This window comes from Chenopodium quinoa, unplaced genomic scaffold (assembly GCF_001683475.1).
Source record: "Chenopodium quinoa cultivar QQ74 unplaced genomic scaffold, ASM168347v1, whole genome shotgun sequence".
NCBI lineage: Eukaryota > Viridiplantae > Streptophyta > Magnoliopsida > Caryophyllales > Amaranthaceae > Chenopodium > Chenopodium quinoa.
In genome coordinates, this window is record NW_018744603.1 from 1,561,384 (window position 1) to 1,580,303 (window position 18,920).

Sequence of the window (18,920 nt, forward strand, 5' to 3'; positions counted from 1 at the left end):
AGATTAGTCGAGTGATAGAGGAAAACCACGATCACCACCTTTAATGGACTCACCGAACACCACGAACCACCACACTGGCGCCGAGGGAGGAGAGAGTGTTGTGAGAGAGGGAGAGTTTGAGAGGCCTTAGTCTCGTGTTTGCTAATTAGGGTTTGATCACATTGATCAGTTAGTTGCTTATTACATGAAAACCCTTGGCACCTAGTCTATTTATAATCATATTATAACTAGACTAGGGTTAGGAAGCCCATAACCCTCAACCTTACTCCATATGGCCAGCCATACTAGGGGATGAGGCCCATCATGGGCCTCATGATCTAGGCCCTTTTTGTGACCTTATAGGATCCGTCCAACTGGGCTTTAGGCTATTTTACTAGCCCAAAGATCGTTAGTAACTCTAGCTATGATACAACGACGACCCAAATGTTTGAACTTAATTATCTCCATAATTTGATCCATTTATATGTCTAGTAATTGCACACGACGAAGACATAAATCATTCACCAACCTTGATGTCTTTGTTATAGTATAAGTATAATATTCAATTTAAATTATTGATATTCATCAATATAATCAACATTTTTGTGAATTATTGTAGAACGCACTGAGATTGTAATTCAACATAAAGTTCTTTAAACGCACGAGACTTAAGCTAGTTTGACCTAAAAGGGAGTAAGTAGTTGTTGAATTTACTCAATATTAGTGTGGCGAATTATCAAGTTTTTGTAATTTTTAATAATATATAATTAAAAAACACTTCTTCGGTTTTTTAACTGCATCATGAGTGATATCACGCTTATCAGTACATTAATTTGACTATTAATACCTTTAATTATACTTTTGGTCAAAGAAGATTCCATATGAATGTTTTTCTTCACGTATAAATCACTATTAAATTATGGTCGAAGAAGATTATGGGAATAGTGTAAAAGTCTCTATGATGCAATAGAGGTGTCAATTCTAGTGTCCAAATCGCAGTGGTGGAACCAGGATTTTTAATCTGAGGGGACAAATTTCGGAGGTTTTATATTTTGACAAAAATCTCAAGAAAAAAAATTGATCACATAAATTGATTAATATTTATCCGAAATCACATTGACAATTATTCCGACAAATGAGGAGTAAAAAAAATTTCATTATATATTAAGAAAATTATCCAACAATTGACTAAATTTATGTTTGTAAACCCAATTCCAAGTTATATATGTAATTCAATAATTGATAAATACGAACCAATGCAACTACCTTAGCATCAAGTTAATTACATAGTTAAAAATAAACGCAACTTTCTCAAACCAATCTTATTATTTCAAATGTACTACTCCCTCCGTTCCTGAAAGTTCGATTCACTCTGCATTTGCACGATCTTTAATGAACGTCTTTAACCATCAATAACTTCGGCTATGTATAAGTAAAATTTTTATAATGTTGATATTTGAAAATTTTATTATAAGGGGAATTTAATAAAATCAACCTTATTAATTTATTTTGATTGTATAAATCATAAAATGTGGGCAAAGTTATTTTATTTTGACCACATGAATAATAAGTGAGTCGAATTTTTAGGAACGGAGTATAGGTAAATAAAATTTAAAACTTAGTTACAAACAATTATTTAATCGTAATCTATTAATTTGAAATGTAAAAAATGGAATTTAAGCACCTTTAGTTAAAGAGAATATATATTAAAATATATATATATAGAGATATGTATGTATTCATTAATAAATTGTATAAAGTAACCCATTAATAATCACAATATATCAACGGTTCAACAAAAGTATTACTTAATACAAATTATGAACTATAAAAGGAAATCCAACAACAAGAAATGGAAAAAAAAATCCTAAAATAAGAAATAGGGGAAAGAATCTAAATTAAAAAAGTTGTTGAACACTAGAGTTGACAAGCTAGAGTCGTATCACCTAATCAAAAGTATTACCTAAGTCCTCTAACTAAAGTAGATAGGGAAGTAGGGTAGAATCCACAGGCAAACAAGTCTTTTTATTCCTAATTAATTAAAATAATCTAACTATCAAGTAACTAAATTATAGATATTATGAATTTAACTAAGGAGAAATAAAGTAGGGAGAAATCAATAAATAAAAGCCTAGGGTATAGGTTCACCAATAAACAATATTCTAGGGTAAAACATAATAATCAATCATCAATGCATCAATTAATCAGATCATAAAGGGCTTTCACTACGTATTACAATCACATAATTAATATTGACTTAACCATTTATAAATTAACCTGCCTATTGAAACTAAGCCTAAACGTCAATTCTCATCTCGAATCAATATTGCATAACTCATACAATTAAATCTGTGCAAATCCAATTGCATATCATTAAATCAATCAATAGGAAATCAATCAAGCATTGACAATCAATAATAATAAATTAACCCTTCATATTATTTATAGATCCCCAAGAACCCTAGTATTAAAATACTCGTGCATACTTAAATCTAAACTAAACAAAGCAATTAAATTAAGCATGATTAAACTATCAGGGGTGAAGTCAAGAATAAAAACCTAAGGGGGGAAAAAAACGATAAAGTTAACCCAAAAAAAAAAGCTCATAGTGGGGAGTTGAACTTTAGACCTCCCTCTCCATACAAAGCTCCAACAACCAACTAGGCTATCACTAACAACATGATATATAGGGTAAATATTTGCTATTTATTTGTTACTTTAGGGGGGCCAAAATACATATTATATACGTCACCATTTGGGCCATGGGGGGTCGGGCCACCACCAGCCCCCTTGGCTCCGCCCATGTAAACAATAATAATAAAACAAATATGAAAACAAATTAACTAAAGTGAAGACAAATAAATCAATCAAAACTAAATAAAACAAAGTAATATAAATACAACTTGACAATAATAATAACAATATAGCTAAAGTGAAACAATAATAGAAGAATTAAAGAATATAAGTAATCAAAACTAAAGAATTCGACTAATGGAAAAGCTAATAATGAAAGCTACACTAAAGAAAGGCAAAAAAGAGCTACGGGAAAGCTAATCAAGGTTCAAGAAGTTAAATCAAAAGTCAAAACTAAGGGTTCGTTTGGCATCGATGTGATTTTCTGTTTTTTGGTTTTTTGTTTTTTAAAAGTGTATTATATATGTCACATAATAAATCAAAAAATATATAGACTTATTAAAATCATGATAATTTTGAAAACTGACAACAGAAAAGTGGAAACACCTTTTTCTTGTTTCCTGTTTTTGGTTTTTGGTTTTCAAAAAAGCAGAAAACTGAAAATCAAAAATGATGCCAAACAAGCCCTTAGAAATTTAAAAAAAAAGGCTGCCACTAATATTAATTCAAGAAACAAAGCTAATAATAATTATGAAAAGCAAGAACTTAGAACTATATTAAAAGCTAATCCCCCAAAATTGTGAATTGGGTTTATATAAGCAACAAAACCCAATTCCACTGAAACTCTCTCCAAAAGCTGCTCCTGTCAGATACGGAGTACTATATTGGGCCCAAATCAAAGAGCAAAAACCGGCTTAATGCTCCTTACAGCATACTCATCCGATCGGGCATTGGGTCACCCGATCGGGCCCGCTATTACACGCCCAGCACTTGGGATTGGGCTTCTTTGCACCTTGGATTTGTTACATGGAGTCATGGACTTTCTTGACTTAAGTCCAACTCCTTTATAATATTGTAGACCTTTATCTTCTCTAATCAAGCCTTATTCACTAAGTTAAATTACTTTAAATCGGTCTTAGGCTTTAAATATACGGTCATAAAATACGATCCGACTCTAATATCTTTGTAGTGGCTCAATAAACTCGAGAATTGACATAATTCTGCGAATTACTATAAAATAATACCAACTCTACAAAAACACTAGAAAACGTATATTAGTAATAAAAAATAGCTACGCAGAGCTCAAATAAGCACAAATATGACCGTGGGACGAAAGAATTAAATATATATAAAATAGACTCATCAAGAGTAATCCAAAAAGAAGAGGAAATACTGAAATAGGGAAAAAAAATTAAATTAAATTTTTTTTTTTGAAAAAAAAAAAAAAAAAAAAAAAAAAAAAAAAAAAAAAAAAAAAAACTTGTTGAACACTAGAGTAATCCAAAAAGAAGGTTTCGGAAAAAAAAAATCTAAAAACAAGAGGGAAAAAGGTGTAAAACGTTAGAGAAGGTTTTGAACCTAAAACCAAGGCTTATTCCCAAGGCAACCACTATACCATAAACATCATTGTGATATTTATTGTAAGTGTTTTTATTTATACAGTTTTACTGTATATTCTTAAAAAAAAAAAAAAAAAAAAAAAAAAAAAAACCTTTTTCCTTGGAAAATGGAGGGACAGCTATACCGCTGCTAGATCGGGTTCAGTGAAGTCACATCGGGTTGGATCTAGTTCAAAATTGAGTCATGAGAAATTATTATGTTTATGCGAGTCGAAATCTAAATTAGAACTTTTCGGATCAGGTGAGTCAGGTCAAATTTTGACACCTCTATGTTTCAGTAAAATAAGAACGAAGAAAGTATTAATAATATTTAAATAATTAAAAAAAATATTAAAACATGTCGATCATTATGAAACAGAGTAACCACAAAACACTACTACAAAGAACGATGAACCCTAGAGCAAGGATTACTCAACCCTAGGTTTATGATGGAGCATATCAAAAATAATTGTTCTCTTCCTTGCATTATGTTTAGATATTTTAATGAAATTATTAACCATAATGAAAAAGAGGGTCGGGGATGTTCCCGGAGTGAAAGGGTTATGGATGCCTTCAAAGCTCCAATTGATAATTGTAGTTTATGTGTTTTGGGCTACCATGGTAGTATTTTCACATGACACAAGGGTACTAATCCTATTACATATGTACGCGAAAGATTGGATTGATTCTTGGCTGATACCCAAATTATAATGGCTATTACCTCAAATTTGAACCCCACTGTGATCATACACTTAAGCATGGTGGTGTCTAAAGGGAAGGAAACAAGAGCAAAAGAGTCGTCAACAAGTTTTAGGAACTTGTGAACCGTTCACAGGGTGAAGGTTACACCCCTTAACGATCTAGGAGATCGTTAACTCTAATAGGTCTGGAACCATGACTGGTGTTCGGAGATGAGGGTACGAATCCAATCTAAAAGAGAAAGAACTCGCCCTATAAAATAACCCTCTACTTTATTCTACTCGTATTCATGTGCGCTTTCGGACTAACATGCAATCATTAGATTAATCTTAAACCTGTTTAATCTATGTTAGTTGAATATTAATGCATAAATAAATCTATTATTGTCGATCACTTGAATTATAATCATATTAGCCTAAACAAGGTTATTAATTATCTTATTAAGCGTGATTACAAGTACAAATTCCCTTTAAACCTGCATAAAAGGCGTGATCAAGCAATAACAATAAGAACAATCAAGCAAAAGTGTTTCTGTTTCCCAGAGGGCTAAAATCGTGAATAATATTCTTGGAGGTACTGAGGTGGAGCGACATAAAAAATATTTAGGGCTTCCCACAATCATCGGAAAATCTAATAAGGTGATTTTTGCTTGTTTAAAGGAAAGAGTATGGAAATAGTTGTAGTGATAGAAAGAAAAATTGTTGTCAAGGCCCGGGAAGGAAAATTATGATCACAGCGGTTGCCCAAGCCATTCCTACTTATATGATGAGTGTTTTTAGGAACTTGGATGGTTTGTTAGAGGAAATTCACTCCCTACTTGCTTGATTGTGGTGGGGGTCTTTGAACCCACATCGTAAGATGCACTGGTAAACATGGGAAAAGCTGTATAAACCCAAGGCCATGAGTGGTATGGGTTTCCGTGACTTTGAAATTTTTAACCAAGCATTGCTTGCTAAGTACAGGGAATATTTTAAGCATCCCACACTTGAGGCCCAATGTGATCATAAACTAAAGTATGGTGGTGTCCAAAGAGAAGGAAGCTAGAGTAAAAGAGTCACCAACAAGTTTTAGGAACTTGTAAACCGTTCACAGGGTAAAGGTTACACCCCTTCACAATCTATGAGATCGCTAACTCCATAGTGGTCCGGAACCATGACTGGATATTTGGGGATGAAGGTACAAATCCAACCTAAAAGAGATTGAACCTGCCCTAAAATGGCAAACAGCTTATTTAGGAAAAAGCCCACTTTTTAGCGACACTTAACACATGAAATGGGCCTTGGCTAGAATAGTATTCCGCCCCCTCCAAAAAAGAAAAGAAAGACAATAGGCCACTACTTTATTCTTCTCATATTCAAGTGCGCTTTCTGACTAACATACAACCAATAGGTTAACCTTAAACCTGTTTAATCTATGTTGGTTAAATATTAATGCACAATCAAATCTATTGTTGGCAATCACTTGAATTATAATCATATTAGACTAAACAAGATTATTAATTATATTATTAAGCGTGATTACATGTACAAATTCCCTTTAAACCTGCAAGAGAGAGCGCGATCAAGCAATAACAATAATATATCAAGTAACATAATAATAACAATCATCATCATAATAATCTCAATCTTAAAGCATAATAATATTAGTAAGATCCTAAGCATGATACTAACATGATTAATAACAAATTCTAGCATGTCACTAAGCAATAAAGATCAAAGCTTTATTCCTAACATGATACTAGCATGATAGAAGAAAATAGGAAGCAACCTAAGCATGATACTAGAAACATACATGATATTAGGAATATTAGTTATCACCCTAAACATGATACTAGGAATCATAAAAACATCCTAACATGATATTATCTAAGCATGATTCCTAAATAAATAGAGTAATCACTACTATAAAAAAATACAATAGAGAACGGTTGAAATGGGCCTTATATAACGCCTTAGGACCGTTCTTCTGCTAAGCGATGTGTAAAGTTTATAGAACGGGTAAAAGAGGCAATTTGTATGCAAAATAAAAGAGAGCGGTTATGTGAGACAACCGTTCTCTTTTCCCCTTAAAACATGTTAAAAAATTTTGAAGAAAAGAGAACGGTTCTTATACACAACCGTTCTCTTTTCTTTTTTATTTTTTTTAAAAAAAAATATACCACCTGCAATTTTGCAGGTCTACGAAAGTTTACATCCCAATTTCATATTGAAAACCAAACCAAACAAAAATGGTAGTAGTAGATATACAATATAGAAATACCAAAATTAAATATATTCATCTAATAAATTATAATATCAATACAAATTACAATGACTATTAATACAATGACCCTTTTTTTAAAAAAAAAATAATAATACAATGACCGAAGAACAAATTCAAGAGATTAACAAAATGTATGACTGAAGAACTGTGAGAATATCTTTCTTCTTCCTCTTATATATCTGCATCAAAAAGAAAAGCAAAGGAGAAAATCAAGAAAAATAATTGAAATTCATGTATGAATAACTACAGCAATTTAATCAAAAATTCATATGATACAATTGTTAAATATCAAAAGTAGTTAAGAATATTCTAGCAATTTGAGACCAACATGATTTGCTCATTTCTTCACTAAAAAATGTAAATATGGTATCAAAATGCTGCCAAATCAACCAACAAGAAATTTCAACGAACATCATGTACAACAAAAACCCCCAATTCAATTTCTTGACTTTGCACGAGAAAAAAAAAAGCAGAATTTCTACTACATTTAAGCAAAATTTGGCGAAGTACTTACATTGATTGTGACGATTGAGCAAAAAACCAAAATTATAAAAGAGATTTGAGCAATATCGAGCAAAGGTGAACAAGCTTTGAGAGAAGAAGCAGCAAAAATAATTGGCGAAAACAGAGCAGCGGGATGAAAATGACGAGCTGCAATTTTTCTGGGTTTAAAAATCCAGAAAACACGATTAGAAATCTATATCCTCACCTCAAAGATTGCATCTTTGTAACCTTGAAAAAATTACCCAAATGATACATATTTTAATTGAATTTTGGGCTTGATTAGCGCACAATTTCAAGATTATTGAAAAACCCCAAACAACATTTTAGAAAAAAAATTTGAGATTTAATTTGTGGTGAGGGGTTCAAACGAAATTAAAAAGGGAAAACTGAATATATTAGGATGAGAGAGAAAAAAGAGATAGAAAGGGATGAGAGTGAAGATCTCATGATAAGAGCGGCTGGTAACTTAGAAAAAGGAGAAAGAGGCGACTAGACGATGTGAAGGATTTCTAGGGTTTGTAAAATCAAATAGAAACGGTTAGCTAAGTAGGGCGTTCTATATTGTAAGGTCACAATTTGTTAAAAAAAATCAAAAACTCAAATTGAGCGGTTAACTTGAAGAGGCGATCTGTATGCTTCATCATACAAAATGTTCATCTAACATAGGCGATCTATATCATTCTAGAGATCGCCTATCTACTTTGACAGTTGTGTATCATGTGTTCTTTTTTCCACTTTTTGGTGTAGTGAATAAAACAACTTACTTTGTTGCCTCGTATCTCTTTCAATCAAAAGAATACACACGTTAGTAACTTCAAGGAAATATTAAATCAAACAATTAATTTAAATAGGGATTTGGGACCAAACCCTCGAAAATTATCAACCTTTCACGTCTAGGGCGAAGGCAACTTCGAGCTTTGCTAGGTGCGTCTAAGACTCGTGAAGAAGGAATGTTGTATTTGAAAAGGCAAGACTTAGAAAATCAAGAGAGAAGGAAAGCATAAGCTTCTAGCTTTTAAAGACAAGAGAATAGATGATTGTTGATGATTGTGAATGAATAAAAATGGGGAAATACGACCCTATTTATAAGGAAAAAACAGGGTCGAAGGAACAGAAAAGAATCCGAATTCGAATCGAATCGAAATAAGACTCGACGGTCAGCAGTTTTTGCGGATTTTGTTTTTTATCATAACTTTTTTATCTAAAAATCCATTAAATAAGGCATATAATATGTTATTGGAAATCTTTTGAAGTCTACTTTATAATACAATTAAAATCAAATTAAAATATTTTGTATAATAAAAGACATGGCCGAAATAGTGGGACGGTGTCAGTTTTGGAAAGAGTTTCGTATTTCTTTCATATCTTTTTCGTTATAAATCGGAATTAATATTATAATATATCATTGAAAAGATAATTTCAAGATCTATCCAACCATATAAGATTTTGATAAAAATTATGAGGAACGAAAATAATATATGATCATCTTTGAACGTCTTTCATTTCGAAAAGAATTAGGACTTAAAAAAGGAAAGTTTTATCCAATTCTTTGATCTTATCTTCTTAAAAAGGATAATTAAGATCTTTTAGAAACTTATAGAAGCCTCTAATAAATCCTAATTAGTTTAAGAATGAGATTAAACCTTTGGACCTTCCACATGATCATTGGGCCGTAGGTAAAATTCCGTTTGAGCCCAATTTAGTATTTTGGTCATAACTTACTCATTATTCATCGAAATTGAGCTTATAATATATCGTTGGAAAGGTCTTTTCAAACCCCATCTAACTGCACCATTATTGGACCCTTATCATGGAGTAAAATAAAATGCAATGGACGTTTTTCATAACTAGGGTACGAAATGAATGATTTTTTAAAACAAAAAGAAGTATTTTTTATTAAAACAGAGGAATCATGAGACTCTTTCACATTTCAACTTGATTGATAATCAAATTACATGAAAGATATTCATCACTGCCTCACTGGGTTTTGGTTTTGGGGAGACACAATCAGGTGACTACACTAAGTAAATGTGGCATCTTCATACTTGTCCGACTTCTTTTACACACAAGGTGTTGAAGGCAAGGTATTTTAAAGAGGTCCTTGAGGCTTATCGGGTTCATGATCCGAGTTATACTTGAAGAAGTATGTGGGGGTCAAAGGCGCTCCTTCTTGAGGGCCTTGTGTGGAAGATTGGAAATGGCTCTAATAAGAAATTTAGGATAATTTAGTGTTGGCTCCCTGGTGGCTAGGGGTGTTTAAATTCGGGTACCCGGATATTCGGGTACCCAAATATCCGGATACCCGGATCATCGGGTAATTGATAAGTCGTCCCGTGTCCCGTCCCAGATAGTTCGGGTACCTGAATATCGGGTACCCGAATTATCCGGGACGGGTCACGGGTACCCAGGTTTTTCTTATATTTTTTTATTCATTATTTTTTTAATCTTAAATTTGGTGATGCTCGTTGTTTTTATTTGTAAAAACCTGCTGAATATTATTTTTTTACTGAAAATCTGCTGTAATTTATTTAAAATAACCTGCTGTAATTTTATTTTAAAAAAATGTTGTATTTATAGCATGCAATACCTTTTAAACTACGAATCAAAGTAAAACAAAATCCAAGCTAGAGTTTAAGGACGGAAATACAAAGTTTTTGAGTCTATAATTACATAACTTCAAAACATATAAATTACAAATAATGGCACAAAGACACACAACAAAAGAAATGGGAGGGCTTCAATTCATTCACTTGTGAGATCCGACATTTCAATTGTCTCATCAATAACAATCGTCGGACGTCGGTTGTTCCAAAACCAATTCTTTCATTCCTACAAAACACAAATAATGCAATAACATATCACATATAGATATAAACTGGATATAATTTAAATGAAAAGAGAATGATAAAACAGAAGGGAAAAAAAACAGAATAATAAACTAGAAACAGGAAGTTAAAAAAAAAAATCATATGAAATTAAATTAGCTAGAATTACAAAAATAGAAAAAAAAATCAATAACCCATTCCTATTCAGATAAGCATTAAATATTTATATTGTCATAGAAATGATAGATCTATTAACAACGACCATTTTCATTTTCAAGAAATTACTCGCAGATTACAAACAATCAAATAAAACTATACACATAATCAAACACAAAATTATTAAATTCAAGAGAAATCAAACACAAACTCCATTATTCAACCCGATTACTTGAAAATTCACATAAAGAACAAGACAAATTATTAAATAAAATTAACAAAAAATGGTAACATTTTGGGGAGAAAGAAAATGTTTTGTTATACCGTTGTAGAGTGGTCAGCGGCAAGGAGTCAAGGACAGCGGTGATACAGAGGCATTTAAGGTTTAGATCTAGCAATTGATGATAAAACAATAATTAGATTAATAAAAACTAAAGTAAATACCATGAAAAAAACAACAACAATACCACGAAAATAGTACAAATAAAACTAACCTGAAATCGACTGATGTTTGATGATGAATGTGGTCGAATTTCGAGTGAAGAATTGATTGAGATGATTTTTTGATAAAGGAGATGAGGCGCAAGAAAAAGGAAAGAGAGAGAAGAAATCTGACTGAGTGAATGATGGTGGCTTTTTTTTTGGGGTGAGAAAAATGAAACCCTAAGCGTAAGTGGGCCGGGCTAGTTGAGGGAGTAGCAAAATTTTATTTTCTTTTAAACGGATATCCGGGTACCCGAGAATAGCAAAGCTTGCCCCATGTCCCGGCCCACAAAACTATTATTTTAGCGGGACGGGTACCCGACCCGAAAAAAACAGAAAAAATTGTTAATTTCCCATCGGGTTTTTTGCGGGTCATCGGAAAATCGGGACGGGACAATCGGGTCGGGTTTTTTTTTAACACCCCTACTGGTGGCCATGGTATATGTTCCCCACACTCAAGCCTGGCGTGACATAATTATGATCCCACGGCTACAGTGGCTTTGTGCATTGATTTTGACAAGGGTTCTTGGAACTTGGATATTGTGAATGATCTTTCACCCCCGAAGACTGTGGGAAAATTGAAAGGAATGGTGTCCTTCGAACAAGTGTACTATTCCGTTAGTGGGTTCAGAATTATTAGAAAGCTAATATATTCAGTGAGGTCAAGTGATCGGAATGCCTGGGTGGAGGCCGCTTCCGATCAGTAATATTAATGAATAATTAATATTACAGCTTAATCTTGACTGAACCCTTCGGGTCAAACCAAAGCATTCAACAAACCGAACCGACGAATTAATTCAGAAGGAATTAATGAGTCGACCGAGTAATATTTATTTAGACGTCGGAAATTCGAGCTTAGAGCGTCGAAACCGAGCGTCGGAAGTCGAGTCGAAAATAGTGAAAGACGAGACGAGAAATAGTAATAAATCAACAAAAGACCAAAATACCCCTAGCATCGGAATGCCCAAGCAAACCGAGTGCTAAGGGCGTATGGCCTAGCATGGCGGCTAGCATGCGCACCAAGCCGAGCCTAGGCTGGCTGGTGCGTGCTAGCGCACCCATGCTAACATCGCAAGGCTATGTGCTGCCTAGTGCGTGCTAGCATGCTATGCACAGCCTTGTGCGCGCAATGGCTAGCAAGCCATGCCGCAACAAGCTGCAGCAGCTAGCACGCTAGGCGTGCCAGCTCGCCACAGCTAGCAGCAGCATGGCTAGGCCATTGCTTGCTGCCTAGCAGCGCTGGCCAAGGCACAAGGCCAGCAGCAGCCCGCACAAGCATGCTGGGCTTGCTGGCCAGCAGCGCCTGGCAGCCCGCATGCGAGTGTTGGGCCTGCTGGGCTTGCTGGGCGTGGCTGCCACGGACAGCAGTACATGGCAGCCCACCTTGGCTGCCTTGGTGCCCAAGGGTGGGTGCCATGTGGCTTGTGGTCCTTGAGTGTGTGTGGAGTGAGGTGGCCGGTTATGGGAGAGGGAGTGGGGAGCAAGTTTGGTCCCCCCCCCTTCTCCAAGTGGTCCTCACCTAACCACTCACATGAGCTTGCCACTTGTTGATTTATTACTAGCTTGATTATTGATTTTATTTTAGCTTTAAAATAAAATGGAAAAATCATACTATCCCACATTGATGGGAGAGTAAATGATACTCCCATCATTTCCTATAAATACCCAAGTATGGGCATTGGGAATGATGCTTGAGTAAGAGTTGAAAAAGGCATCACAATTAGTGAAAACCTTTGAACTCAATATAATTACTCGGGTTTTATTGGTCGGGTCTTGCTAACCCCAAGACATTGGACCTAGTCGGTTTTGTTGGTGCTGGTGGACTTCGTTGGAGGTCTCCGTGTGAGCGGGACTTGAAGCTTTCAAGTAAGAGCTCATTTTGGAGCGAAGCACGCGTCAAAGGTAATTAGCTTATCTTAATCTTGTGATTAATTTAATTATGTTTATGGTTTTATTTATTGCGAGTGCGGTCTTGTTTTTGGGTTTGTTTCCGTGGTGAGTCGGACTCACCAAACCCCAACAGCGGTATCGGAGCCTCGCTCGTTTATTTTTAAAATCATAATATTTTCAAGGTGTTTTTATGGCTTAATTTTTTTGGTTTTAAGTTGCTAATTAGATTAGTAACTCGTTTTTCCAATTTTTACCTCGTATTAGAGCTGTCTTCAGCTCCCGAACCCAGATTTCGACCCAAAAATAGTGAATTTTTGGTGGAAAAGGCGTTTTGGAAATGGTTTTACCCTTTCAGGACTCTGTTTTTAGCTAAAAAAACGACCAGAAATGCATTTTTCGAGGGATTTTTCATTTTGACGAAAAATTTTAAGTCTTTCTAACCTTGAAAATTGATTGCATATTTATGGTGGTTATGTATTTGGTTCTTTCCTTAATTTATATGCAATTTTAGACCACTTTAAGCATGATTACTTGGTAGTAATTGGTGCTTGAAAGTTTGGTTTTATTTTTTCACATAATTGCAAATTAATTGCATTAAGTGTGAAATAGTTATTCTTTGTTGCTTCCAAGTACTAAAGATTCAATCTTTATTTATGATAAGTGATTGAAACTTTGAGTTACTAAATTCCATGAATTTTGGTTTAACTTTGTTGATTTAATCATTTTTTAGTTGATTGGAATCATAAAGTTTAAAACTTGTGATTGAAATTGGTTTATCTTCATATTGGAAGATATAATTTTTTCATGGAGTCACAAGTATTAAAGTTGGAGTCTTTATTGAACTTATGTTCATTTTTCCAACTCCCTTTTATTTTGTCAAAATCTCAAGATTAATTCTAAGTGATTAAATTAATAGTGAGAATTGCCCTAATTTATTTTATTACACCAAGTTAAACCAATTTTATTAAAGAATGGTTCTTGAAAATAAATTTGGTTAATTGCATTTGGATGAATTATTTAAGTTGGACTTGTTATTTTTCATTTTTCCTTAAAATTGATTCTAAAATTAATTTAGAATTGATTTATAATGTCACACACAAAATCGATAATTTTCGAAGCATTAGCACACAACACGAGGCCTAAGAGCCCCGAGCTAGCTCTCGGCTAGTTGGGCTACTCACGCAACCCATATGTGGCTACCGAGGCTGCTGGGCACTTCGTTCGTAGGTGCTTGGTGCTGTGCGTGTGTGTGTGCGAGGAAGGGCGTGGGCTGCTGCTCGCTGCCAGCAGCAAGCAGCAGCATGGCGCAGCAGCAGCATAATGCTGTGCGCGCTGTGCGTGCTGCTACGCTTGGCTGGGATGGGCGTAGCGCATGCGAGCACAATCAGCCCACATGCATGCTTGGTGTTGCGGGGGTGCGCATGGGCATACTACGTGCTTGTTGTACGGTACGTACAATCCCATAATTGGCACAATAACCCCGGGTTATTAAGGCGATGCTCTTTTAAAGTTAATTTTAGCGTTGCTTAATATGTAAGTAAAGGTAATTTTTGGACTCCAAGTCTTAGTGCTAGGCACTTAGACATTTTGGAATACGTATTTTGCTTAAATTGTCGTTTTAATTAATTATTTTAATTATTTTGTTTATTTAATTAAAATTTTTGGAGGCTAGGCCTCGATTTTTGAGCGACATTTGCAAAAATTAATTTTGGCAAATATTTGGGTTCACCGACTTAATTAATTGGATTAGTTAAGTTGGATGCGGAATTTAGTGGGAGCGTCTCTAAGTTATTACCATAACCGGTTAAAACAACTTTGACTAGTTTAATTAGGCGTGTTAATTGGATTAACCACCTAGATTAGTTACTAGTTCTCACGCGTTTTATGCATTGTTAGTTGTTTATCGTTGTAAAATGCATGGGCCATTCACAGATAGTGAATGGATGAATGGAATGTAAATTCTCTCACGGGTTTTATGAAATGGCAACTAGTGGGGCCCGATTAGGATAGAAAATACGGACTGTGATCCGTGATGTATTTTTGTAAATCTAAATACGGTCTGCGAACCGTTGAGTATTTTTGTACCTTAATATTTAGATTAGTCCTAATCGTAGATACTAGCAATTGTAATATTTTGGTCAAGTCTTGAAGACGGGGTTCTTAGAAGACAAAGCCATGAAGTTGCAAATGAAGACCTTTTGAAGACTTGAAGATCTCAAGGGGTCATGCTAGTTGCCAAATGCATCTCTATTTATGTTTTCGATATATATTTATGTTTATATATATATGAATTATATGTTAGATGCATGTTTAGGATTTCGAATGTTGAGATGATTAATTAAGTTCACTTAAATCAACCAACATAGAAACCCTAGGTCCCTAAAATATTGAGTAAAACTTGTCATTCCAAAACACACTTACCAACCGAACGAGGGTAGTGGTGGGCTACGCCAAAGCGAGGCATCACTACTTCTCCAAGGAACGTAAGGCATACCGGGTATGCAAGGTGGTTTTGGTTATACTCAACGATATGAGTGATGGAGTCCTAACATGTCGTGGCAAAGTGAATAAATTGTTTAGAGAGCATTGGATGCGACGATTTATTCAACCAAGAGTGGCTTGGAGCCATTAGCAAAGCGTTGCTTACCTTAGGAGATTGAGTGTTAAGACAAGCAAAATCATGCTTAACCACTCTTTGTTTCTTTGGATCTTGGAATCGACTTATTCTCACCTAAAATGGGGACAATCTTTAATGTGTGAATAAGACGTTTTAAATAAGTTTGATTAAAATGCATGAATTCAATCTTATTTAAGTATAATGAATGGTTTTTTATTTCAAATTCTTTCAATTGTAGAATCATGTCTTCAACTAATGTCAACGACCTTATGCTCCCGGAATTGCCCGAAAAGTTGCCAATTTCTCTGAACTTGGTAAACTTTAAGGAATGGGAAGAGGAACTCCGAAAGACCCTCCGAAATTGCTACCTAGAGCACATTCTGGACACTCAAATCCCGAGTTTCTACTCAAAGGGGATTATGAGTGATGAGGCACATGAGGTATGGAGTGTGGATTGTAAAAGAGTTTCCAGACTCATGGCAAACTCCATCCCGGTACAATGGAAGGGGAAGTTCTCCAACTATTTTCCGGACATGATGCTCAAAGCTCTAGAAGATGTAGTCAATTTGAGAGTCACCAAAAGTACCAGAGGCAACTATGATGGACTTGTGGAAGATGTGACTAGGTCACTCTCGAACATGAGGATCAAGCCACCGCAAGATGGGTGTCTCACGAAAGAGAGACAAGAAGTATGGGCTAAGGTCTATAATGCAAGACTTAGACCCGGGATGCCACTTCAAGCTCATGTGCTCAACATGACAAGGCTATTCACCCATCTGGAGCTAATTGGCAAACTAGTGGACGATGAGCAAGCGGCTCTCATGCTACTAAGCTCACTCCATTCGGGGTATGTTGCATTAAAGATGCGACTTACGGCCAAGCGGAACAAACTGTCCTTGATGGAAGTTGTTCAAGAGCTCCAGAAAACCTATTCTTGCAAGAAGGCTAAGGTTGCTCTGAGACCAAAGAAGAAGGAGTTCAAGAACAAAGCTAAGATGCGCTGCTTCTATTGTAGTAGACCCGGACACTACAAAAGAGAATGTAGCATGTATCTAGAAGATGAGGCGAAAAGAAAAGTAACCTCAATCTCAGGTATCATCTTTACACTTGAACATAAGCCATTTATAAGGTATTAGATACCGGAAAATTGGCTCACTATATGCTCCTGTTTCAGGAACAAAGTGAGCGGTGCTTTTCAAGTGGATATGAGTACACAAGTGGAAGAAGAAGATAATCTTTCAAAGAAAGCTTGTAATCTCATATTTTGTCTAGATTTAAAACTTATTTAGTTTTATCTACCATATTTTGATTGTGGCGTTGGACCTCATTTTGAACTTGATCACAAGACATATCATCTTGTTTACATTTATGGAATGACACGTTTGTGTCTTTGGACAAATTGTTTATAATGATACCAAAAGAGCTAAGACCATAGAGTCAAATCAGTCTTACTTGTGGCATTGTCGTCTTGGCCACATCAACATCAAACGCATCAAGAAACTTCTACAAGAAGGTGTTCTTGACTCTTTCGATTTAGAATCGTTTGAGAATTGCGAGGGATGTCTATTAGGCAAGATGATTAAACAACCATTCTCCAAGTTGGGAGAAAGGGCAAGTGACTTATTGGGTCTTATACATACCGATGTATGTGGACCAATGAGCTCAACCACAAGAAATGGACATCGATATTTCATCACTTTCACAGACGACTATAGTAGATATGGCTATGTCTACCTCATGTCGCATAAATCTGAATCATTTGAAAAGTTCAAAGAATTTCAGAGTGAAGTTGAAAATCAGCTTGGCAAGAAAATCAAAGCCCTTCGATCGGATCGAGGTGGTGAATACTTGAGCCAAGAATTCGATAACCATCTGAAATAAAAGGGTATACTTTCAGAATTGACACCTCCAGGAACTCCACAATGGAACGGAGTATCCGAAAGGAGAAATCGGACCTTGTTAGACATGGTACGATCAACAATGGGTCTTAGTGATCTTCCTATCTCTTTCTGGGGACACGCACTTCTAACTGCGGCACTAACACTGAACCGTGCTCCATCAAAAGCTGTAGAAAAGACTCCATATGAATTATGGACGAAGAAACCTCCTAGGTTATCTTTTCTAAAGATATGGGGATGCGAAGCATATGTCAAGAAATTGATTTCTGACAAACTTCATCCCAAATCTGACAAGGTTTACTTTGTGGGCTACCCAAAAGAAACCAAAGGGTATTACTTCTACAACAAATCGGAGAACAAAGTGTTTGTTGCTCGCGATGGTGTCTTTTTGGACAAGGAGCACCTTTCCAAAATGACAAGTGGGAGGAAAATCGAACTCGACGAAGTTCGTGAGGATGAGCAACAAAATCATAATGACAGTCAAAGTGCTCAAACAGCATCTGTTGACGCAGGTCAAAATGATCAAAATGTGCAAAGTCGAACCGACAATGCAAATGCTCAATCCATTACCCTATGTAGGTCTCAGAGGTCGAGATCTCAACCTGATACATATCTTGGTTTAGTATTAACCGAGAATCAGGACATCCTGATTATGGATGGAGATGAACCGGCAACCTACAAGCAAGCGATGGCAAGCACCGACTCTGCTAAATGGCAAGAGGCCATGAGATCTGAAATGGATTCCATGTTTGAAAATCAAGTCTGGGACTTGGTTGACTTACCCGAAGGTTATACACCTATCGGATGTAAGTGGATTTTCAAGTTGAAAACCGACAAAGATGGAAATGTATTCATTTACAAAGCTAGATTGGTGGCAAAAGGTTACAGACAAGTTTATGGTATTGATTACGATGAAACCTTTTCACTAGTCGCAATACTTAAATCTGTTCGGATCCTCCTAGCGATTGCTGCATATTACAATTATGAAATATGGCAGATGGACGTCAAAACCGCCTTCTTTAATGGTTATTTGGAAGAAACTGTGTATATGACACAGCCTGAAGGTTTTGTCGACCAAAACAATGCTAGGAAAGTTTGTAAGCTTAAGAAGTCCATTTATGGACTAAAGCAAGCAAGCAGAAGTTGGAATCTGCGATTCGATGAAGCCATCAGTAAGTTTGGTTTTATCAAGAATCCAGATGAATCTTGTGTTTACAAGAAGGTTAGTGGGAGTGACATCGCCTTCCTAGTCTTATATGTCGATGACATATTGCTCATTGGAAACAGCATTCCGTTGTTAGAGTCTGTAAAGGCCTGGCTTGGAAAGTGCTTCTCAATGAAAGACTTGGGAGAGGCTCAGTACATACTAGGCATC

General features: G+C 35.5%; 2 long non-coding RNA genes across 2 annotated transcripts; both read right to left on the minus strand.

The window, feature by feature from the left end:
* Nucleotides 1-7,166: 7,166 nt before the first annotated feature.
* Nucleotides 7,167-8,289, minus strand: LOC110699965. The gene is made up of 2 exons (XR_002507053.1): nt 7,687-8,289; nt 7,167-7,351 (listed from the first exon to the last, which is right to left on the minus strand). It is a non-coding gene; the product is annotated as an uncharacterized LOC110699965 (long non-coding RNA).
* Nucleotides 8,290-10,284: 1,995 nt separating this feature from the next.
* Nucleotides 10,285-11,390, minus strand: LOC110699966. The gene is made up of 3 exons (XR_002507054.1): nt 11,152-11,390; nt 10,982-11,048; nt 10,285-10,505 (listed from the first exon to the last, which is right to left on the minus strand). It is a non-coding gene; the product is annotated as an uncharacterized LOC110699966 (long non-coding RNA).
* Nucleotides 11,391-18,920: the final 7,530 nt, after the last annotated feature.